This window comes from Prenolepis imparis, unplaced genomic scaffold (genome assembly GCF_030444845.1).
Source record: "Prenolepis imparis isolate NDT839.2.m4 unplaced genomic scaffold, iyPreImpa1.0 SCAF_10, whole genome shotgun sequence".
NCBI lineage: Eukaryota > Metazoa > Arthropoda > Insecta > Hymenoptera > Formicidae > Prenolepis > Prenolepis imparis.
Window position 1 is genome coordinate 1,067,961 of NW_028141168.1, and position 26,812 is coordinate 1,094,772.

The 26,812-nt window shown below is 30.9% G+C and overlaps 1 pseudogene; it reads right to left on the reverse strand.

The window, feature by feature from the left end:
- Nucleotides 1–931: 931 nt before the first annotated feature.
- Nucleotides 932–16,673, reverse strand: LOC145942161 (uncharacterized; annotated as a pseudogene).
- Nucleotides 16,674–26,812: the final 10,139 nt, after the last annotated feature.

A 26,812-nucleotide genomic window follows, 5' to 3' on the forward strand; every position in this document is an offset into this window, starting at 1 on the left:
TTACCACTCTCAGGCTCGCACGCCAATCGCGATCGCTCGAGCCCGCGCCGATAGTTTCGCGCGCGCAAGGCGCGGCCCTTCAAGCCCCGCCGTTCGAACGCTCTCGGGCAACCGTCCGTGAGCAAACAAAGAGGGAAACAAACAGATTTGCCCTCCGACTTTCCAGAAGGATCCCGTACCACGCTTTTCTCACCTTTCGAACGATGATCTCATGATGCGGAACTTTCTGGAAGGTCGAGGGTATAAATTGACGTTCCCCGAAACGCTCGCTCTCGTTTTTCGTCCGCCGCTTCTCGCGCTCGCGTCTCAGTCGCTCCGAAAGCAAAACCGAAATTCGTACGATATCTCTGTGACTAAAAGCATAGTTCGCCTAACTTCGGCCGTTGCTATTGTGCTTATCCGTAGAGTCCAGTCTCTATACGATTGCGAAAGTTTATATTCAGAATATTCGATAAAGGAGAAATGCAGACTCCAGTTCGATAGAAAACAGGCATTCGTTATTTCGTGGTACCTGCATACTCGCTATCACTTCCCGACTCACTCCACGTCGCGCACTATCACCAGTCGCGAACTTTGAATTGAACAGTAGGAAGAGGGTACAGAAATGGGAATGTGTATAAATCAAAATATTAATATTACATTTATATTAGCTTTTATTATATATTAATATAAAATATGTCTTAAAAGATGAATATAAAATATATGTATGTTTATATGTATCATTTTAGCGTGTATAAACAAACGTATTAATTTCCCCTCGTCCTCGTCCTCCTCTTCCTCCTCTTCCTCGTCCTCCTCTTCCTCGTCCTCCTCTTCCTTGTCCTCCTCTGCCTCTACCTCGTACTCCTCTTCCTCTTGCTCTCATAGCTGATTCAACAGCTGCATTAATTATATTATTTAATTCTTGTGTCTGAAACACAAAATGTTAGGACTAATTTTTTTCTTTAGCCACCAATTTATCGTATGTACAGCCAGGTAGACTGTCGTACACTCGAAGCTTGGTGCCGTCAAAAGAAATACATCGCCAGTGATCACTGCAATTTCCTCCAATAATTTGTAAGCTTTTGTCGTTACGACTTGCTTCAATTATATGAGGATATTCCACATATAGCACACTTTGTGTTTCAAAACAAGAATTATCTCTTACGACGCGCAACAATCGATCCAATGATTCGTCATTTATTTTACTATATAAAGGTAATACATTAGCCTTTACCAAATAAAAAGGAGCTACCGAATTATCTAGAAATTCTTTCTGTTTTGCCATATCGTGTTCAGTTAACTCTTCTGTATTTCTCGAGCAACTAACCAAGATGCAATCATCATCTTGTTCTGCATTCAAAGCAGTAATAGTTGCTTCTATCGATAAAATATTTGAATCGAAACATTTATTTTCTTTGGCAAGGTCTTCTACATTACACTGTCAAAGACTTGTTCGGTTAATTCTTTTTTTGGCTGCTTCTTCTTTAGCTTCTATTATATAGCTTGGATTTCTAATTGGCATATGTCTATTATGCCGACTATCTAAGATTTCCGGAAGCATGCAATCGTAATAGAAACGTGTTAAAAAGGGCAGCATTTGATTACTCCAAAATACATTGTCCCTATTAACACGTACTATTTTCAAGCTGTTTGGCGTCCATACAGCGAAGATACAATAATCTCGCTGCGTTATATTTAACTGGCCTTGAATTTGATAGAAAAATCTATGATTTCGATTCATCTTATCTGGATTTTTCTTATCAAAGATGCCTTTCAGTTGAGGCAACGTCTTTAAGGCCTCTTCCGCTGATAGAGGACATTTAATTTCTACCATCTTCATCTATGAGTCCGTCAGGAGAAGCACCCAAGCATGGATTTTTAATATCAATAAATAAACCGCAAGTTTTTATCTCCTTTTTTAATGTTACGGCTAATTCTTTTTTCGCAATTTTTTCCATTTCGCGACCATATTTCATAGCCGCAGTATCGACAGAGGGAGGAAATAAAAGGTTCTTTACAGTCGCGACGCAAGACGTTGTCGGTCTCATGCGACATACGGTTCCAAAATTAGACGCCGTCAACAATTCCTGTCTCAATGTATGCCACAAATTTGAATCACTTTGCTCCGTCGTATTACGTTCAATTTGTCTCCAATTTTTCCCATTTTCAAACAACTTTTCCAAATGATTTTGTCGAAGTTGTTCAAAAACATCGGGTGGAAGATCCGGTTTTTGTGATTGCGGACCGTAATGACAATCTGTTCCTGACTCCCTTTTAAATTTCTTTTGCCTTCCATTTACTTCCCGAGATTCTCTAGTTCTTGCAACTTTTGCTTGTCGTCGCTTTTCCAGAGTCGATAACAGGAGGAACATTGCTACCCATGCTTTTATGTACTTCCGTGAGAACTTGTTGCGTATTAAATTGCACAACTGCTCCCGCAACTCTAGCATTGTAGGAGCCCCGGTTACCAAAATTAATGCGCTTACCACCAATTTCTTTGCAGATTATCGAATTGAACGACTCTGCAGGATTGTTGGTTAATTTGAACAACAAGCTGTCGAAATAAGTGCTTATATATATGATAGCATTCTCAACTTTTTGGTAAAGACCGTGCAACTTAAGAAACGGTACATAATTTTTCTTCGTTTCATCAAGGTCACATATACGACCGCGTTCCTTACATCGTTTATGTTCACCAAATATATGGCTAGGAATATTTAATATATCTTTTTGTAATTCTGTAGCCTTATAATCGTCAGATTGCTCTTGTTCTCTTCGTAAATCAATTGCTTCTATCATCTCTTTTCGTATTTTTGAAATGTTGTCTTTTACAACATTTCGTAGCTTGACGAAACCACGCTTTCTCTGCGTTTTTTGCTGAGTTGTCTCTGCTACAGCCTTCAGCTTTTTGCATAGATTTCGAAGCAAATGATTAGTACATTCAATTTTTTTGACGATCACCATTTGTTCCCGATATGGTCTGCTATCATCATGGCCTGATATACGCTGCAATCACCATCGGCAATAACCGTTCTATAAATTAATCCATGCATTTCCAGACTACATTTAAAGCCTTCTGCAATGGCGTCGCTCTCCATTCTTGTGGAACTTGCGTTACGATCAAAATTTTTATAGCATTTATGGTCTCTTGGTTCGATTCTGTTTCGTTCCGCTACATCACATATCGTGCAAAATTTATTGCGGACACCGACGAAGAGAATCTTTTTCGTGCGGTAACCAATTAGCACCAACACCGGAAAGAGAATCGTAGGCGGTGCCGTACGATCTCTTCATCCAACTACCATCCGCTATAACAGTTATGTACGGAATACCGTTTATAACATTGTTCTTTTCGAGAGCGAGTTGCTTTTCAACTTCGCCAGCCATTTTCATATTTTCCATGGCTGTTTTCTCAAAATCATCGACTAATTTTTCTCGATTTTTAATATAAGTTTTCTCGGACATACATGGAATATTCATGGCTGCACACAGTTCTTCCAGCTGAGCATAACCAATTCCCACTGTTATAGTTCCTGCTACAGCAGCCATATGAATGTCCAATGTTTTTGGCTCTTTGGGTTCTGACCAGAAGTTGGCTGCAGTATTGCACATTTGGCACTTAAAGAAAAACTGCGTCTTTAACCCTTTGCGTGAACAGTATGCGTGAGTTTCCAATCTCTAAATTGGCACTCTATTCCTTTCATATGATCATTAAATGTTTTTTGGATTTCATTCCATATATGAGAAATGTCGACAATGCAGCGGCCTTCAGGCAAGTCTTCTTGTATACAACAACTGTCTGGAAGGGCTTCGTTGTCAATAACAAGAGAATTGTTATCATCGCAATTGTCATCGACAATGCGACGGCCTTCAGGCGAGTTTTCTTGTATACAAGAATTGTCTAGAAGGGCTTCGTTAACAACAAGAGAATTGTTATCATCGCAATTGTCATCGACAATGCGACGGTTTCTCTGAAGCCTTCCAGCTAAAAAGAAGACAATGCGACGGCCTTCAGGCAAGTTTTTTTTGTATACAAGAACTGTCTGGAAGGGCTTCGTTGTCAATAACAAGAAAATTGTTATCATCACAATTGTCAACAATGCGACGGCCTTCAGGCAAGTTCACCTGTATACAAGAACTGTCTAGAAGGGCTTTCTTGTCAATAACAAAAGAATTGTTATCATCGCAATTGTCATTTTGGTTATACATACCTTTATTTAACTTCAAGAATTGCATTACCTGGGTACTGATTTTTGAATCCATGTTGGTGATCCCTTTGATTTACAAAAATCGATTCGTCATCAGTAATCTTTATAATATTGGAGTTAGCTTCTTGGGCCTTCAATGTCAATGCCTTTAAAAATTGTCGCCTGCAAAGGAAAATAGATTGTTATATTATAAAATCTTATGCCAAAAAATAAAATGCCACATGTAACATACTTCCTAACAATTCTATATATTTTAAAATAATGTTTTCAATATTTAAAAAACGTTTCTGAAAAATAAGTGCAATCCTTTGTTTTTAAAATCTAAAATCGTAGATTTATAATAGAAATAATAATTATTATTAAAAATTTTGTGACAATATAAATGCCATATTTTTCACTAAACCAAAGCGCACATGCTAACCGCATTTGGTATAAAATATTTTGTGAAACAACCAGCACACGAATAGATCGCCTCTGAATTATTTTTTAAAACAACCAGCACACGAATAGATCGCCTCTGGAATTATTTTTTAAAACCAGCACACGAATAGATCGCCTCTGGAATTATTTTTTAAAACAACCAGCACACGAATAGATCGCCTCTGGAATTATTTTTTAAAACCAGCACACGAATAGATCGCCTCTGGAATTATTTTTTAAAACAACCAGCACACGAATAGATCGCCTCTGGAATTATTTTTTAAAACAACCAGCACACGAATAGATCGCCTCTGGAATTATTTTTTAAAACAACCAGCACACGAATAGATCGCCTCTGGAATTATTTTTTACAACCAGCACACGAATAGACCGCCTCTGGCACTAACTACAATAAAAATTATAATAATTTTTAATTATATATGAAAAAGTAAACAAAGGATTGCATTATCTTTCAGAGAAAAAAAATATTTTTAAAATTGCATTTTAATAATATTTGATATTTTATTTTAAAATAAATTTTTCGCCAAAACATCTATTTGAATCTTATATAACAATTATATACACCTATATATATGTATATATATATATATATACCCAGATAGCAAAATGTTAGCAGCATGTCGGCAGTATGACAGCAGATCTAATCATGACTTTACAGCAGATTCCTATCCACTGTGTCCGCAATTGATGATATTCTGCTAGCATAGTTAGTAAGCAAAATCTGACAGCAGATTGGCGGCAGAAACCGAGCAGATCTGTACATATAGTTTGATGGCAGATTGGCAGCAGAAACCGAACAGATCTGTCAAACGCAATCTAATAGCAGATTGGCGGCAGAAATCGAGCAGGATCTGCACAATTCCTTGCCATTTGAATATATAAGTATAATAAAATTCAATATTTTTCGATGAATATAACAGATGCATAAGACGTGTTATCCGCTACTTATAATTTTTTTTTTCATAAATATGATATTTAATGTATAACATATTATATTGTCTGTAGTTATATCTCACATAGCAATTTTAAATGTTCAATTTAATCTATTAATTAAATTAATAAAATAAATTGTAAAAATAATTAAATTTATATAATTTATAAAATTTAAGATATAATTTATATGAGAATTAAATTCTGCTTTATGCTTTAAATAGAAAGTAAATGGATAATTTTTCATGTATATCCAATTGATTCTAATAAGTTTAATATTCTCATGTTAGACTTGTCAGATATCAAAAATTAAACTGATAGAAAAATATACTTTTGATCTTTTATTAATAGCCACGACTTGCAGACTTTATATCTATTTTTAACCGAAATTTGATTGCGAGAAAATACATCACATAGCGGTAGGTGAAGGAACTATTAAATAACTGCAAAATGCAGATCCTGTTGTCAATTTGCCATCAGATTGTGCGCGCGCAAATCTTGCTCGATTTCTGCCGTCAATCTGACACCAAACTGCGTTACGCAAATCCTGCTCGGTTTCTACTACCAATCTGCTATGATAATTCTATACAAATCCTTCTTGATTTCTGCTACTGACTTGCTGCCAAATTATGTCAGCAGATTTTATAACATTTCTGCCAACGTTCTGCTATCATTATCTGATATAACAAGTTTTGTATAAAATCTGCAGTTTTTTTGCTGGCAAAAATATATAGCACACAGTTTTAATACATGCTCTTGACAGATTTGGCTATCTGGGTATATATATACATATATATATATATATATATATATATATATATATATAACATAACCGAATAAATTATTTGTGAAATATGAAGACATGAAAAAATAGTTCATACCGACATATTCAGTACAAAGGGGGACATCATATAGTAATAAACGATTATTTGATGAGTTGAGACATTGAGGGCATTACAAAGTCAACTTTATTTTTTTAAATGGAATGCTATATTTTTTATTTTATAGGCTTTTTAAATACAAGTTCATTGATATTACATAAAGATATTCAAGGTCATAAATACATAGTAAAATAAAAGTCTAATGTATGACTTGTATTTCAGTTCTAATAAAAATTCAATTGACCTTAGACTTGACGACACAGATGAATTTTATGTCATATGATGTACTGGTTCTCTTAGTACTTCTAATGAAATATTTTTAAGTGTTGCAGTTATACGAGCAATCATGTATTATTATTACGAATTGTAGATAGTTTTGAATACACATGTTTTTTACATTGCCCTATAAAAAATAATCTAAGAGAATCTAATCTAATGACCGGCATAACTGGCATTAACGTCCAATCTGATAAATTACATTTATTATGGGAATATATGAAAAGCATTGTGTATTCTGAACCATCAACAACTCATAATAATTATACATACGATTGCTCGAATAACTGCAACACTTAAAAATATTTCATTAGAAGTACTAACAAGTAAGAGATAAGCAGTACATCATTTGACACATAAAATTCATCTGTGTCGTCAAGTCCAAGGTCAATACTTTGAATTTTTATTAGAACTGAAATACAAGTCATACATTTGACTTTTATTTTACTATGTATTTAAGACCTTGAATATCTATGTAATATAAATGAACTTGTATTTAAAAAGCCTATAAAATAAAAAATATAGCATTCCATTTTAAAAAATGAAGTAGACTTTGTAATGCCCTCAATGTCTCAACTCATCAAATAATCGTTTATTACTATATGATGTTCCCCTTTGTACTGAATATGTCAGTATGAACTATTTTTTCATGTCTTCAAATTTCATAAATAATTTATTCGGTTACTTTATATGAATCACATACATACATATAAATATATATATATACATACACACAGTATTTAGTGTAATGGTGCGCATGATTTTTGAGACGTTTCTGATAATTTAAAAAATTTTTCTTAAAATTTATTTATTTGCGTCTGGGCCTAATTCATGGCGCTATTTACTAACATCCATTATAAGGCAAATGAAAAATATAGGATCGAAAGGGTCTGAATAGCTTAGTGGTAAGAGCAGTCGCCCGGCAAACGAAAGACGCGGGTTCAATTCCCGCTTCAGCGACTTTTCGGACCTATATTTTTCTCGCCTATTTTCCCGTTGTAAAGTTCGAGGATTATGAATTGATGGAACTTAGTAATCTCAAACCAAGAGATACAGTTCTAAAAATTAGAATTAATTTTCGTGCTTGGCTCTATTGGTCGTTTTAAAAAAATCATATTTATTTATTTATTAAATACTGAGAGCCGATAAAAATTTTTCTTAAAATTAATTTTAAAAAGTTTATATTGTGCAAATTAATTTGTTTCACAGGCTATTGCGTAAAATAGAAAAATATGTAAAAAATTTTTTTCATGAAAAAATTAATGTCACCATAATTTTTAAAATGAAAGTACCATATTCAATCTAAATCAATTCGTTACAATATTCTGCATAAAAATTATAAGGATAAGATAGTGAAAAAGTGAAGAGTTTACGAGATATTTTAGTTTTAAAGAAAATATGTAGTTGCTAGTTTACAATTTATATTTTTATTTATATCTATGTGTTTTCTTTACACCAATTGATTTAAAATTGAAATAAAATAATCAGAAAATGATTTTATGAGATATTTTATAGTTTATGTATAAACTAAAGTATAATATATTTCATAAGCTATTCGCTTTTTGACCATCCTACATTATAACTTTATGCAGAATATTGTAAAGAATCGATTTATATAAAAAAATATAATAGTTTCATTAAAAAAAATTCAAGGTAACATTTACTTTCTTTATGAAAAAATTTTTTCCTCATTTTTTATTGCTTGTAATAGCTTGCGTAAAACAGATTAATTTTTACAATATAAATTTTTTTCTAAACTGTTGCAAACATTTAAAAAATCATACGGACCGTTACGCTGAACATCGTATATGTACATATATACCGGGTGTCCCATTTTAAAGGACCCACTCAAATATCTCAGAAACACTGCGTTAAATCAAAAAATGTTTCCTACAAAAGTTGTAGGGTTTAGAGGGGGACATAACATAGTAATATTCATATGACCTTGGGCGACGTCTCCAAGGTCAAGTGAAGGTGAGAATAAATTTTTTAAATGGAAACTCATATTTTTTATTATAACATCTTTTTCTACTAATTAATTTGAACAACTTTTATCTGAAGCATTTTTTTATTTTCTTCAAAATTCATTCTCACCTTCACTTAAGGTTAACCTTCACTAACCTTGGAGACGCCGCCCAAGGTCAAATGAATATTACTATGTTATCCCCCCTCGAAACCCTACAACTTTGTAAGAAACATTTTTTTATTTAACGCAGTGTTTCTGACAATGAGATATTTGAGTGGGTCCTTTAAAATGGGACATCTGGTATATATATATATAAAACATTGTTATAAACAGTACAAATAAACATTTAACAATTACATGTATCTATTTGTTATACACATACATGTACATAATGAATAAATGAACAGATACAGAAAGCTGAAGAAAAGAAGAAAAAAAGAGAAAGATAGTGAGTATAAGCTCTCTAGCCTCTTTATATTATAAATATATCATAAAGCAATATACATATATATGTATACATACATACATACATACATACATACATACATACATACATACATACATACATACATACATACATACATACATACATACATACATACATACATACATACATACATACATACATACATACATACATACATACATACATACATACATACATACATACATACATACATACATACATACATACATACATACATACATACATACATACATACATACATACATACATACATACATACATACATACATACATACATACATACATACATACATACATACATACATACATACATACATACATACATACATACATACATACATACATACATACATACATACATACATACATACATACATACATACATACATACATACATACATACATACATACATACATACATACATACATACATACATACATACATACATACATACATACATACATACATACATACATACATACATACATACATACATACATACATACATACATACATACATACATACATACATACATACATACATACATACATACATACATACATACATACATACATACATACATACATACATACATACATACATACATACATACATACATACATACATACATACATACATACATACATACATACATACATACATACATACATACATACATACATACATACATACATACATACATACATACATACATACATACATACATACATACATACATACATACATACATACATACATACATACATACATACATACATACATACATACATACATACATACATACATACATACATACATACATACATACATACATACATACATACATACATACATACATACATACATACATACATACATACATACATACATACATACATACATACATACATACATACATACATACATACATACATACATACATACATACATACATACATACATACATACATACATACATACATACATACATACATACATACATACATACATACATACATACATACATACATACATACATACATACATACATACATACATACATACATACATACATACATACATACATACATACATACATACATACATACATACATACATACATACATACATACATACATACATACATACATACATACATACATACATACATACATACATACATACATACATACATACATACATACATACATACATACATACATACATACATACATACATACATACATACATACATACATACATACATACATACATACATACATACATACATACATACATACATACATACATACATACATACATACATACATACATACATACATACATACATACATACATACATACATACATACATACATACATACATACATACATACATACATACATACATACATACATACATACATACATACATACATACATACATACATTGTTACGACCCTGTATATTCCCGTTTCCCGTGCCACGATGTCATATCATTCGTTGTGTTAAAAAGATCATCTCCGGGACGACGTGTGAATCGTCTCGGAGATGATTTTTTCCTAACATCGAGAATACAGAGACATAATAATACATTGCTTGTCGATGTTTATAAAAAGGCTCGCTCGTTCACTCGCTCTCTTTCTATTTCTTTCTTTTCTCTTCTATTTCTTTTTCTCTTTGTCTATCTAATCGTTATATACATTTATGTGCATAATAAACAGATATGTAATATTTTGTGTATTTGTGCTGTATGTAACAGTAATTCTGAGAATGAATCAATTATGATATGACATTAGTAACCTTTTAAACCATACTCCCTTTCTACACAATCTGGGAACAGATACAGGCAAGCGTCTATTTCTATTTGCTCCCATATTATACACTATATAATAAATATAAAAATATCACTGAAAATATCACAGAGTATATGTCTATCACAGTATTCGACACGTTATTACACGTTATAACAGTCGAGTCGCGCTGCTGTGTAAGCACGTGCAGTACGTACCGCGCGACAAGTGAGCCATCCCGCGCATATATACAGGGTGTCCCAGAACTGGCGAAGAAGCTTTTAATGACAGATTCTTCATGAAATTCTAAGTCGAAAAGTTCTTTACAAAAATGTGATCCAATGAATAGAATTTGAATGGTGAGGCATTGAAGTTGACGTATGGGAGCGCATGAAATTCGCGCGGTCAGGAGCGTAACGGCCAAGCTCGGCACGGGTACAACTTATAACTCGTGTATCGCGCCGATGCGTGTTTATCGTTACTCTATAATATTCTGTTATTAATAATATGAATTAATTATTCTCATTAATAATAATATTTATCTTTATCAATTAATAATTTTGTGTACTTGACCTACTGGTTGAATATCCTTAAACTATGGGATATGCGAGATATTGATTAGACTAACTTAACAAATGACAAATTTAAAATAAATTAATAAATAACAAATTAATCATAATTTTATCAATTAATTAATTAATTACTCAAATAACTGAAATTAATAAATAATGAGTAAATAATAAATATTGAAAAATAGAAAAAAATAAATAAATAGTTAATAAATAATTAAATAATAGTGTAATATTGAAATAAAGTTTCAGAGAAGAATATAAAAAATTTCAAATACATATTTTGATAAAATATCAAGTTTAATGTCTTTCGATTAATCAGAAAAGAATTACAATTATTCATTAACTATTTATTTATTTTTTTCTATTTTTCAATATTTATTATTTACTCATTATTTATTAATTTCAGTTATTTGAGTAATTAATTAATTAATTGATAAAATTATGATTAATTTGTTATTTATTAATTTATTTTAAATTTGTCATTTGTTAAGTTAGTCTAATCAATATCTCGCATATCCCATAGTTTAAGGATATTCAACCAGTAGGTCAAGTACACAAAATTATTAATTGATAAAGATAAATATTATTATTAATGAGAATAATTAATTCATATTATTAATAACAGAATATTATAGAGTAACGATAAACACGCATCGGCGCGATACACGAGTTATAAGTTGTACCCGTGCCGAGCTTGGCGTTACGCTCCTGACCGCGCGAATTTCATGCGCTCCCATACGTCAACTTCAATGCCTCACCATTCAAATTCTATTCATTGGATCACATTTTTGTAAAGAACTTTTCGACTTAGAATTTCATGAAGAATCTGTCATTAAAAGCTTCTTCGCCAGTTCTGGGACACCCTGTATATGTCATTGCGCGCGCACGATTCCGCTTACTACGTTAAATAATATGTATATATATATATAAATAGTATATATATGTGTGTAATATATACAATATATTCAGCATAACGGACCACAAAATTTTGAGACAATTCCGACAGTTTATAAAAAAGTATATATTAAAAATTAATCTACTTTACAAGCTATCAAATGCAATAAAAAAACTTAAAAAAATTTTTTATAAAAACGTCACTGTTTTAAATTTTTAAATAAATAAACCATATTTTTTTAAATAAAAAAATTTCTTACAATATTCTGCATAAAAAAATATAAAAGTAGGATAGTGATAAAGTGTATAGTTTTCGAGATATATTTTAGTTTAAAATAGACATAATCTTACGTAAACTATTAATATCTCGTAAAATACTCATTTTCTCATAATCTTATTTCAATACTTTTATGCACAAAATAATGAGAAGAATCAAATTTATTTATTTATTTATTTATTTATTTATTTATTTATTTATTTATTTATTTATTTATTTATTTATTTATTTATTTATTTATTTATTTAACGGGACTCATCCCTCTAATACAAACAAACAAAATTGAAAATTTTATGTATTAACATTGTTAAAATAATTAACTCATTTAATTAGATATTTCATTTTCGTCATTTCTATTTAATATTCTCGATTTCATCTATTAAAACGATTCTCGCGAAAGCCGTGCAACGGCTCGGATTATCGCCGAGCATGTTTACGTTTTTTCTGTATCTCGCGTCTTTCCCCGCACCATCGCGGCCTTATTCAACAGCTGTTCGAAATGAAAACACTTTTCGAGACCTTGACATATATTCTTATATACCACACAGTACTCGACCGACTTTTCGTGCGTTTACACCTCTCTCGATCAGCTGCGCTTCTTTATCGCGAAATCCTTTGTTCGCTAATTTTTCAAGTCTGTGATAATCTCTTGTGTTTAATAAGATTTTCTGTTCTGAAATAAACTCGTGTAACTCAGATCATTGTGTCGCTTAATTGAGTATTCACATTCGCTTCGCTTTAACAAACATCAGTAAAAGACATAATTCAAATAATTATAATAAGAGACAACGCAATATAAGTATTAAAAATCAGAAACAAAAAATACGTGATAAATCAGTGAAAACATTTCGATAGAGATCGTTTGAATGAGTAGAGCAGACAGTGAAAGAAATCGACACGATCTGAAAATTTATTCGCCAATATGCTAAGTTTGTTTAGCGGTTTAAATTTACCAAATGAGGTACGATGATATTCTTCCCCGAAAATTGGACTGATTCTAAGAGGCCTAGCTGGGATACGCAAATTTACTCGTGCCAATAATTCCGAACAACAGATATGGCCGTTGATCAATTTATATAAAAACAGTAAATCTAAAAAAACTCTTCTATCTTCTAATGTGCTTAAATTAAGCTTCTTCAAAATTACATCACACGTATGATCGGAGAAACGCATTGGCCTGTTCATAAGAAAACTCATCCTGCGGAGAAATCGATGCTGAACTCTTTCAATTAGAATGCAACAACTCTTCCGATACGGATCCCATACAATCGAAGCATATTCCAGCTGAGACCTAACAAGCGTGCAATACAACAATCTTAAAGTAAAAATATTTTTAAAATACTTGAAAGAGCGCATTATAAAGCCAAGTTTTTTAAACGCCCAACTCGTGATATTTCGAATATGTTTACCAAACGATAAATCCGCGCTAAAAGTGACACCCAAATCTCGTATGTCATCAACAACTGATAGAGTAAACCCACCTATCATGTAGTCGTGCTTATACACTAATCTTTTATGATTAAAACGAACTACATGACATTTAGATAAATTAAAGTGTAATTTATTCCTATTGCTCCAATGGTCAAGGCGAAGCAAATCTTGCTGTAAAAGATCCGCATCCACAGAATTATCCACCCGACGAAAAATCTTTAAATCATCAGCATAGAGCAAAAATTTACTATGATAAAATATTTCTCCAATATTATTAATAAATAAATTAAATAGTAACGGGCCTAAATGAGAACCTTGTGGTACGCCTGATGACGCTTTTATAACTCTGGATAGACAATTATTGAACTTAACGGTCTGCAATCTATCAGTTAAATAACTAGTTAATCATTTTAATATGTTACCCCCAATGCCACAGGCACGCAATTTGCAACGCAGTATAACATGGTCAACACTATCAAAAGCTTTTTTAAAATCGGTATAAATAGCATCCACCTGGGAGCTATCCTCAATTGTCGCGCTTATAAAATCCTAATACACCAATAAATTCGTAACCGCAGAACGACCAGCAATAAATCCATGCTGCTGCTCATTACATTCTTCATCATTAAAGCAAGTTTATTAGTAATCAAATTCTCAAATATTTTTGGTATAATATTTTGCTTACTTATAGGTCTATAGTTGTAAATTGATGTAAATTAAACATAATTATTTTTAAGAAAAAATATGTAATATGCAACTAATAGCCACATACTTTTTGTTAAAATAACTACGTATTTTTTTTACATCAATTGATTCCTCTCATTATTTTGTGCATAAATATATTGAGGTAAGATCATGGGAAAATTAATATTTTACAAAACATTTCATAGAATATGTAAAATTGTGCAATATTAAAATGTACAATATCTCGTAAACTATTTTAGTCATTCTACCCTTATAACTTCTTATGAATATTATCAGAGAAATCATTTTATATAAAAAAATATGAATTTTATTTAAAAGAATCAAGGTGACATTGATTTTTTTTATAAAAAAATTATTTTTCCATTTTTTTATTGCATGTGATACCTTGCCTAAAACAGATTAATTTTCACTGTAAAAACTTTTTTTTAACTATCGAAAACGTTTCAAAAATCATGCGAATCGTTATCCTGAACACTGTACATGAAGTTGCTTTAGATGAAGACATGCATATAAACACTAGCATATAAAGGTAACAAGATAAGTTTGATATAAAGTTGTTCAAAATTATTCCATTTTCCTTTTCTACATATCGATATAAATAAAAAGATGTGAACTTCATATGCAGATGAATAAGATGTATAAATATATATATATATATAATATATATATATACATAAATATTTTATTAGCTTATTACAAAATTAATTCGGTATTCAATTTGCCAATTATACGGGCGGTCGATTCATGTCGTGTTTATGTTATCATTTATGATATCAAATATTATCTATCAATTATTTTCAGACAGGTAAAATGTAAATATATATAAATTTATTTCATACTTTATTTATATGAAAATAATTGGTACAAAATAATTGATAAAACAATAAGATAACACAAAATACGACATGCATCGCAAAATTGTTAACCAAAAAGTAATAATTTAATTACATAATGTTTAAAAATTATTCGATTTATGTGTCGTGTTGGTGTCATTTTAATCACAATAAATCATCAAAATTATTTGCAAATAGATAAAAAAAGAAATACATACATTTTATTTTCTGTAAATAAGAAAGATTATAGAAAAAAAGTAACGATATTTCTGAATTGTTGTGTAAATGTAACATAAATAACAGTATTTATACAATAAATCTCGGTACAATTAGTAGTCACATATACTAAGTGACAGCTTCGTATGTACCGCATAGACCTCGAGACTCGAGTTCAAATCCAAGTACATCCTGCACCGCCTGCAAGTGTATAAAAAACGTTCCTCGTACCGCCCGTATACGTGTCTGCGCTAATATGCGCAGACCACACTTTTGCAATTTTTTTTTAATGAAAATGTAAAATAATTTGGCAAATTGAATATCAAATTTATTTATGATTTTTTAAAAATGTACATATTTATGACTTTCAAAAATGTAATTATTTTCTATAGTAAGATGACATACATGGTAAAATTAAAATACATTTTAAACATTATATATATATATATATATAATTTTAAAAATATTTTAATTATACCTTTTATATGTCATCATACTATAGAAAATAATTACATTTTTTGAAGTCATAAATATGTACATTTTAAAAAAATCATAAATAAATTCGGTATTCAATTTGCCAAATTATTTTACATTTTCATAAAAAAAAAAAAAAAAAAATTGCAAAAGTGTGGTCTACAATTTTCGATAGCAGCGTTATTCCACACGCAATTGCCTGTTGCCAGCGTCTCCAAACTGGCAACGCTGCGTGTCTGTTACCAGCGTCTCGAAAGTGGCAACACTGTTGCCTTTTGCCAGCGTTTCGTTACTGGCACTGGCATCGTCAGTTCATTGTCGTCGATCGTCGAGTCACGTCGGGACGTCGGACTTGTAATACAACGATGCCACGACGTAAGTATTATTTTATATAAATTATTTGAAAATAACGAGTTGAGACATAAAAATTAAGGTAACTGTAAGTACAGATTACGCTGCATAAATTATAATGATATGTATTATATAATCTCTCGCTGTTCTCGTTATCATCCTCTTTCTTAGGTTATGAGCACATGCTTGCGACGCTACAGTTTACGTAAATCGTAAGTGTAAGTAACGCACAAGATTTGTCGTATGTCGTAGAAATGTACTACAATCGTTACTTTCGATTGTAGCACGTTTTTATTACACGCCAAAAACTTAGAGACGCCAAAGACTTACGTAAATTGTTGCGTCGCAAGCACGTGCTCATAACCTACGAAAGAGGATGATAACGAGAACAGCGAGAGATTATACATCCCAGCAAACACAGAATATAACTATTATATAATCCATGGTGTAAGAATACCAGGTGTAACATTCCCGAGGATGCGCAGTCGTTCAAAATAATGGCCGCTCTTGAACCAATCAGAAATTTGCCCCAAATTCTAAAAACTAATATGGGCACCGCTATAAGTTAGGTTAGTGGAACCCATGATTTATTACATATTTGTTTTTCTTTGCAGACATAATGCCCTCGTGCTGCATACAAAATTGCAAGAGTCGTACATATTGTACAGATAAAAAAGGAATAACATTTTTTATATTCCCAAATGAAGATAATATTCGTCAGGCATGGATAAATGCTTGTCAAAGGACCGAAGTAGCACTTATTAATTGACATAGATTATTATTTATTACTTATTATTTTCATTTTTTAGTTATATCATAATTTTTTATTAGCTTTCACTTTTTAGTATTATACTTTTCCATATTTTCATTTATTGTATTTGTACTATATTTATTTTTATAATTCTTAATAATATAAAAAAATTAATAAAAATTAATAAAAAATATTAATAAAACATTAATAAAAATTTTAACAGTAATTAAAAATTTTTATTCTTAATATAATATTTTAATATAATATGTAATACAACAGACAGCACGTAAAAATGTCTAAAAAATGTTGTAAAGATGTGTTTAAGATATTTTTAAGACATATGTTGTTTGGGTATTGTTAAAACATTTTCCATTTAATTATGTATTCGATTTAAAACCGATTAGTCTGTTATCTTGTCTGCGTGTCTGTTATTGTCTGTATTTCGAGATTATCGATTTCTCGAGAAAACCATGCATTGGCTCAGTTTCTCGACGAACTCTGTTTACATTTTTTCGCGCCTCGCGCGTCTTACCGCGCGTCTCGCCAGGCCTCGAAGCTGTCGAATCAGCTGTTATAATAACAGTTTCGCGACGAGTCCTTGACACACATATATTCGGTAAAATAAGTTCAGTTCGCTACAGACCGTTCAAGCTTACACGCCTGTCGCTTTCTCGAGTATAATTACTCTCTCTATTCGTCGCGAGCGATTTAATTGTGATCGCTTCCTTTCTGTGTTTTACTTTAAAATAAAATACGATTTGTTTCAACGAGTCTAATTAATTCAAACACGCGCTTCCTATTACTATCCGTTTTATCACTCGTTTCGAAATTCTCTAAACAGGTATATATTTTCATCAATATTATGTTTGAATTCCGCGCCAATTTTTGGGGCAAATTTCTTATTGGCCTTTCCTGTATTCAGCCGCCATTATGCGCAATGTTACACCTGGTATTCTTACACCATGATATAATCTAGAAGTAACACGCAATATAACATGAGTTATACAGTATTAATATTTATGTTACATAATTTTTTTTGTAACTGCAATATAATTGTGTTTTAAAACGGTTATATTTCTTTGTTATTTACTGGTTATAACAGTATAACAGCAATATAACTGAAATATTACACATTATATAACAAATGCTACATTAGCATTACTTTAATATTACATAACATATGTAATATTTTATGAGAAATGTTACAGTAATATTCCAAAAATAACAATATTCAGTAATCATTAGTTCTTTCATTTACCGCTATGCGACGCGCGATGATCTAGCTATCTCGTATTTAAATTTCAGTCATGAGAATTATATAAAGCTTACAAAAAATGACTATTAAGATTAAAAAGATGTCATTATTAATTTTTGTCAGTTTAATTTTTCTGATATATCCCAATAGAGAATTCAGGTATTGAACTGATCGAAAACTTAGAAAGCGAACAAATAAATGTCCGAATGAGAGAAAATCGCTCATAATATTATAATATTTAAGTTAAGCTGTAAAGTTTACTATTTTTATATAAATAAAATTTTTAATTTGAAATAAAAATTTTATAAAACAATTTTTTTAAAAATATAAAAGAATTTTATAAAATAAATTATTTAAATTTTATTATTTTTATATTTAATTACATTGTAAGTACTTTTGTCATATACGCATATACATACATGCGCCTAACCTTCATATTTGCGTGTTATAACATGTATATAACAATTTTATAACTTATACCGCGCTATATTTATGTTATATCACTGCAATTTTATATAAATGGGAAATTACAACTAATTTTTATACATGTTATGTAAGTATTATATAATTTTTAAGAAAATTATATAACATGTTATTTACGTGTTACATTAATGTTATATAGCTGTAATATATATGAGTAGGAAATTACTACTAACGTGTATATAACCTTGTACATTCGTGTTATATTGCGTGTTACATTTCGTTTTATTATGACAATATAACAGTTATATACTCGTGTTTGCTGGGATATCATAATTTATGCAGCGTAATCTGTACTTACAGTTACCTTAATTTTTATGTCTCAACTCGCATGTGCTCATAACCTAATCAAGAGAATGTTCTTATACCCTTATATTCTATTAAAAATAAGAGAAACATATTTAAAAAATGCATTTTTGTAGCACGAAGCGAGGGGCAGTAAGCCGACGATGGCAGCAGCGACGACGACGACAATGACGACGATGCCAACGGCGATGACGACGAGGACGGTAGCGATGACGACGAGGACGGCAGCGATGACGACGAGGACGGCAGCGACGGCGACGAGGACGGCAGCGACGGCGATGAAAACGACGGCGACGAGGACGGTAGCGACGGCGACATCGCCGTCACAGCCATTGGACAACAAGAGAGGAAACGTAAGAAATGTAAGTTATTTTATGTGCGAAAGCAAAAGGAGTGAGTGCGGACACGGGCAGAAAACTAAACTCAGAACTTTAACGCGACAAAGATGGACGTATATTTGACAAAAAAAAAACGATTACAGAGAAGAATATACTATGCACTCTTTTGGTACACAATGAATAACGGAACTTATTTCGAAGCTTTATAAATCCGCAAGCGACGGAAGAGAATAAGCGCGCAGATTATTAGACAAGCGATCTATTAATTTGTGTATCCCGACTATCTTTTCACCATGAGAGCTACTAAGTAGTGAGAGCGATGGTCGCTCGAGAGGAGGTTTTATACACTCGGTTTTCTGGAACGTTCGAGATCTTCCAGGAATATTGTTATTGCGAAAGATCGAGACATCCGTTGACACTGCCTATTGTCATGTTTGTTATTATTTGGTATCCTCTCGAACGACCGCGGCTTGTATCGCTTTCGATCCAGACGCGCGTTCCGCGTGCGCGGCCGGCGGCGCGTTTGTGAAGGCGCGGGGCGAGAGGGGCGTCCCGCAGCCGCGCGCTTAAACTACCGAATTACGACGCTTAAAGATTATAATTAATATAACCAATAAAAATGTTAGTAGAAATTATAATTATTGTATCACTATTCAATTTACGAACAATAGAACGGGGTTCGTTTTGAACATTTTATTTGGCTGAAATAAGTGTGCAGATTTAACTTAACTATATACACACATGTAGACATATACTAACATCTACTTTATTATATTATTATTTGCAATTCTCATGTTAATTTAATGCGTTGTTCAATATTTAATATCATTTGCAAATCACACATTAAATTAACATGTGAATTGCAAATAATAATATAATGAACAAGTCATCAGTATATGTGTATATGTGTATATATATATGTGTATGTGTGTGTGTGTGTGTGTGTGTGTGTGTGTGTGTGTGTGTGTGTGTGTGGCTGCGGCTGCGTTCGGAAACGTCCCCCGAGTGCATTCCCTCTCTCTCTATACCACTCCTATCTCAATAATATAGAAACAGACGGAATGCACTCGGGGGACATTTCCGTACGCAGCCTGTGTATGCAAAAATAATTTTTACTAATTTTTTTCATTTTCAGCGCATAAATGAACCAGTCAGGCGGGCCGTGAACAAGGAACGGCGTAAAAATAGTTTTAGAAATAGAAAACGTTTTTACGCCGTTCCCCTTGTTTACGTATCCACACCGCCTGCAAGTGCGTACGTCCCCGCATCGCCTGCAAGTACGTACGTTCCCGCACCGCCTGCTAATGCGTTCGTCCCCGCACCGCCTGCAAACGCGTACGTCCCCGCACCGCCTGCAAATGCGTACATCCCCGTACCGCCTGCAAGTACGTACGTCCCCGCACCGCCTGCAAGTACGTACGTCCCCGCACCGCCTGCAAGTACGTACGTTCCCGCACCGCCTGCAAGTATGTACGTCCCCACACCGCCTGCAAGTACGTACGTTCCCGCACCGCCTGCAAGTACGTACGTTCCCGCACCGCGTGCAAATGCGTACGTCCCCGCACCGCCTGCTAATGGATTCGTACAATTTGAGTACATGTCCGCACCTGCATACCTGCTTCGGTATTAAAAAAAGATAAAATATTGAATATTACATGCACCATTCATCAAACCACACACATGCACGCGCGCGCACTCTCTTTCTCTCTCTCTCTCTCATATATATATATATATATATATATATATATATATATATAGATGTACACTCTATAATAGATTCTATATATATATATATATATATATATATATATATATATACACAGATCGATTATTTTGGGGACCTTTTTTTTCAATTAAAATAACTGTTGTATTTAATGTGTATAATCGTGTATTTCTAATGTATGCAATGTAGACCTAATAATGAATATACGTACAGATAAGTATATAGTGATTACTTTGGGGACTTTAGATATATATATCGACTACTTTGGGGACTTTAGATATATATATCGATTACTTTGAGGACTTTAGACATCTAAAGTCCCTAAAGTAATCAATATACATCTAAAGTCCCCCAAAGTAACCACTATATACTTATCTGCACGTATATCCATTATGAAATCCTAGACATTGAATATATTTAAAATAAACGAATCAATAACTAATTACACATTATATTAATTACTTTGAGGTATTTTATTGTAATTGGAAACTTATTTTAAGTTATGATTTAAAAAAGGACAGAGCATATATATTTTTTACAATACAATTGCTATCAGAGGTGATTATTTAAATAAAAATGTAATTACATTTTGTATATAAAAAAAAGTCCAGTTACAACATATTTCAACATTACTGCTTTTATCAAGCAATTTGTTAACACTAAGAATTTAAAGACTTTTTATATATTAAATATATATTAAGAAATAAATACATTGGTTATGAGAGCCGTACGCGGAAGTTAGGCGTTATAGCGAAAATTAATTCCCGATTTAGCGGCTTCAGTCCGATATTTTTCTCGCCTATATCTCTTTAGAGGGGCCATTGGGGAATGTAGGAATTAGAAATTCTCGAATTGAGAATTAATTCCAAATATAAGTCTTGGCAATGTACCAAGTAAAATTTTCGTGCCTCGTGCACATTATGAAAGTTCTAGTGAAAAATTAATTTTCGCTATAATGTGCCTAACATCCGCGTACGTCTCTCATAGCCAATATATTTATATTTCTTAATATATATTTAATTTGTTAAATTTTATTTATTTTAAAGAGATCCAAAGATTGGATTTTCTCTGTTTGCAAAATTAAAAGTAGGACATCTTGTATATATGTACATATAAAAATAGAATTAATTAAAAATTAATATATTCTAAGAAAAATATCTGTTTTATATATATATATATATACATATATACACTTTATATATACATTATATCAAATATATATACATTATATCATATATATTTCTACTATATACTTAATATTATATAATATTATATATAAATTAATATTATACATATTTAATTGTCCTCGAAATAATCATTGCGTTTATACATTGTCCTCAAAGTAATCGTTACATATAACTCATCATGCATAAATATAAAATAATTTATATAAATACATAATATACATAACTACATAAAAAATATAATTTTCTTTGTTAAAACTGCATAATAGAGGTGCTCTTTTTAATTTTAATAATCTTAAAATATATTAAACAGAGAAACTTATTAAACATTGTTTAAAAACATTGAATATCGCTCTCATTTCTAGGAGGTAGTAGCATAAAAAAGTATTACAATTACATATAGACATTATCAAATATGTCTATCTTCTATATATTTAATTATGCATAATTATAGTTGTCCTCGAAATAACTATTGCGTTTATAAAATTGTCCTCAAAATAATCGTTATATAACTTACATATATATAAGATAATTTATATAAATATATAACATACATAATATATAATATACATAAATAATATACATAATATATATTATACATATATATAATATTTACATAATTAATATAATATACAGGTTCATAAAATATGGAGATTTTTTTATGCTAATATCTTCTAGAAATGTGAGAACGACATTTAATTTTTTAAAAATGTTTAGTAAGTCTCTCTCTCTATATATTATAGTTTAAGATTATTAAAATTAATGAGAACACTTTTAATATACAGTCTTATCAAGCAAAATAATATTGTCATTTTTTTTGTATTTATTTATGTATATTATACATATACAGAGTGTTTAAAAAGTATGGAGACCCCTGAATAACTCCGAAAATATGTAAGATAGAAAAAATGTTTTAAACAAAAGTTGCAGGATTTTTCCATTTAAAAATTTCAAGGTAATCTTTATGTGACCTTGACGACGCTGTTCAAGGTTATAATAATATTGCTATGTAATGCATCACTTGAAATCCTGCAACTTTTGTTGAAAACAGTTTTTATCCTAAAGAGTGTTTATCCTCCATCCTATGCTTGGTATTTACGATGCAACGCAGAGTCTTAAAACTCTCTTTTTATTATTAGTTCTATATAATGTTGTATTATGTTCTAATATAGTTTAGAGGAAATTAATTTATATCATCCCGATTCTCTTTCGTTTACATATTCATTTTATTGCCATAATAAAATAATTGTTTTATTACAATTTATATAAGAATTGGAAAAATTAATATATAAATTAATATATTAATATATGAAAAATTAATATATGAAATGTATATTACTTATATTAGATACACACATGCACACCTAGGCACGTATATAAGCACGTATATACACGTACGATAGTATAAAATTATGTATTTCAGCTGCACTTATAATTTTTTTACTTTTACAATAATGGCAATAATGTATATGATATATAGAAATAGTACCTATTCTATTACTATTTTATTTATTTTATACACATCTATATACTACTATATCTATAGTACTACATCTATACTTACTAAGATATTTCATTAAAAGTAAAAAAATTATTTTTGCAATTCGAAATATTTAAAAGTCTTACACAAAGTTCTTTAATAATGTAATGATTGATATAATTTTCTATATTTAATACATTACAGATTATAGAAAATAAAAATTTGTATCTCACATTGATGAGTAAGTTACGTAAAATTAAAAATTGCTTTTTTCAAATATAATTTTGATTAATTTCATTTGCAATAAAATTCTTTGCAACTACGTACTGTTTTTTGCAATCTCTTAAGATATTTCACTAAATATAACAATTAAAAATTGGATATGATAATTGCAAAATCCATTCTTAGAATGAAATTTAAAATACTCAATATCAAAAAAATATATAAATGTTATAACAAAATTTAGCTGTTCGAAAAATTTAATTTCCAAGAGTTTAATAAACAATATACACTCGTCAACAAAATTAACGCATATGTATTTTAAGTCAAAATTTTGCATAATTTCAAATAAGCATAACTCCGCTAAAAATGATCGGATTTGAAAAATTTTTTTTTCACTGTCAAGCTTGAAGTCTCTACTTTAAAAACCATTCGTCAGATTTTTAATTTATCCTTCTCCCCCTTACGCTACTGCTTCAAAAGTAAGGACGTAAACAGAGAAAATCCAATCTTTGGATCTCTTTAAAATAAATAAAATTTAACAAATTAAATATATATTAAGAAATATAAATATATTGGCTATGAGAGACGTACGCGGATGTTAGGCACATTATAGCGAAAATTAATTCTTCACTAGAACTTTGATAATGTGCACGAGGCAAGAAAATTTTACTTGGTACATTGCCAAGACTAATATTTGGAATTAATTCTCAATTCAAGAATTTCTAATTCCTACATTCCCCAATGGCCCTTCTAAAGAGATATATGCGAGAAAAATATCGGACTGAAGCAGCTAAATCGGGAATTAATTTTCGCTATAACGCCTAACATCCGCGTACAGCTCTCATAACTAATGTATTTATTTCTTAATATATATTTAATATACAAAGAGTCTTTAAATTCTTAGTGTTAACAAATTGCTTGATAAAAGCAATAATGTTGAAATATGTTGTAACTGGACTTTATTTATATACAAAATGTAATTTTATTTTTATTTAAATAATCACCTCTGATAGCAATTGTATTGTAAAAAATATATATGCTCTGTCCTTTTTTAAATCAAATTTAAAATAAGTTTACAATCACAATAAAATACCTCAAAGTAATCAATATAATGTGTAATTAGTTATTGATCCGTGTATTTTAAATATATTCAATGTCTAGGATTTCATAATGGATATACGTGCAGATAAGTATATAGTGATTACTTTGCGGACTTTAGTAATATATTGATTACTTTAGGGACTTTAGATGTCTAAAGTCCTCAAAGTAATCGATATATATATCTAAAGTCCCCAAAGTAATCGATATATATATCTAAAGTCCCCAAAGTAATCACTATATAATTATCTGTCCGTATATTCATTATTAGGTCTTATACATTGCATACATCGATATATAGTACTGGATGGAGCATGTTAAGCTCCTCGCTCAATGCCAGGCAACAGGCAATAGGAACAAGAAATAAAAAATATCCACCAATAAGAGCAGGGAATAATATCTATTCCCTGCTTTTATTGGTGGATATTTTCTATTTCCTGTTCCTATTGCCTGTTGCCTGGCATTGTGCGAGGGACTTTACCGAAACCGTGTTGACAGACGTAGAAAGAGACAAGACGATGTGTGGGTAGTAGCGGCTCATGGAGCTACGGGGCCATGAGGCATTTCAAAATTTCATATATATTTCTCAATTAAATAATGAAGTACATATTCTAAAAACCGTTATTATTAATTATTTATAACGAATATAATAAACTTCTATGCTATTATACTCGTTTATGCACACGTTTATGTACACAATACACACGTATAGCAATAAGGTTAGAATGATGGTCCTAAGTTGTAGAATACGGTACTGTATCCCTTCTCCTTAAACAAAATTCAACCAATGAAAAGAGAGTAGAGTGAGAGATCCGTGCCCACACATCTACCTCTCTCTTTTTAGATCTCTCAGCACGAAAGAGCAAAGAAATCTTGCCGCATGTTCCATCCAGTACTATATATCGATGATTGCATACATTAGAAATGCACGATTATACACATTAAATACAACTGTTATTTTAATTGAAAAAAAGGTCGCCAAAATAATCGATCTGTGTATATATTTATAAAACAGATATTTTTCTTAGGATATATATATTAATTTTTAATTAATTCTATTTTTATATGTACATATATACAGGATGTCCTACTTTTAATTTTGCAAACAGAGAAAATCCAATCTTTGGATCTCTTTAAAATAAATAAAATTTAACAAATTAAATATATATTAAGAAATATAAATACATTGGCTATGAGAGACGTACGCGGATGTTAGGCACATTATAGCGAAAATTAATTCTTCACTAGAACTTTGA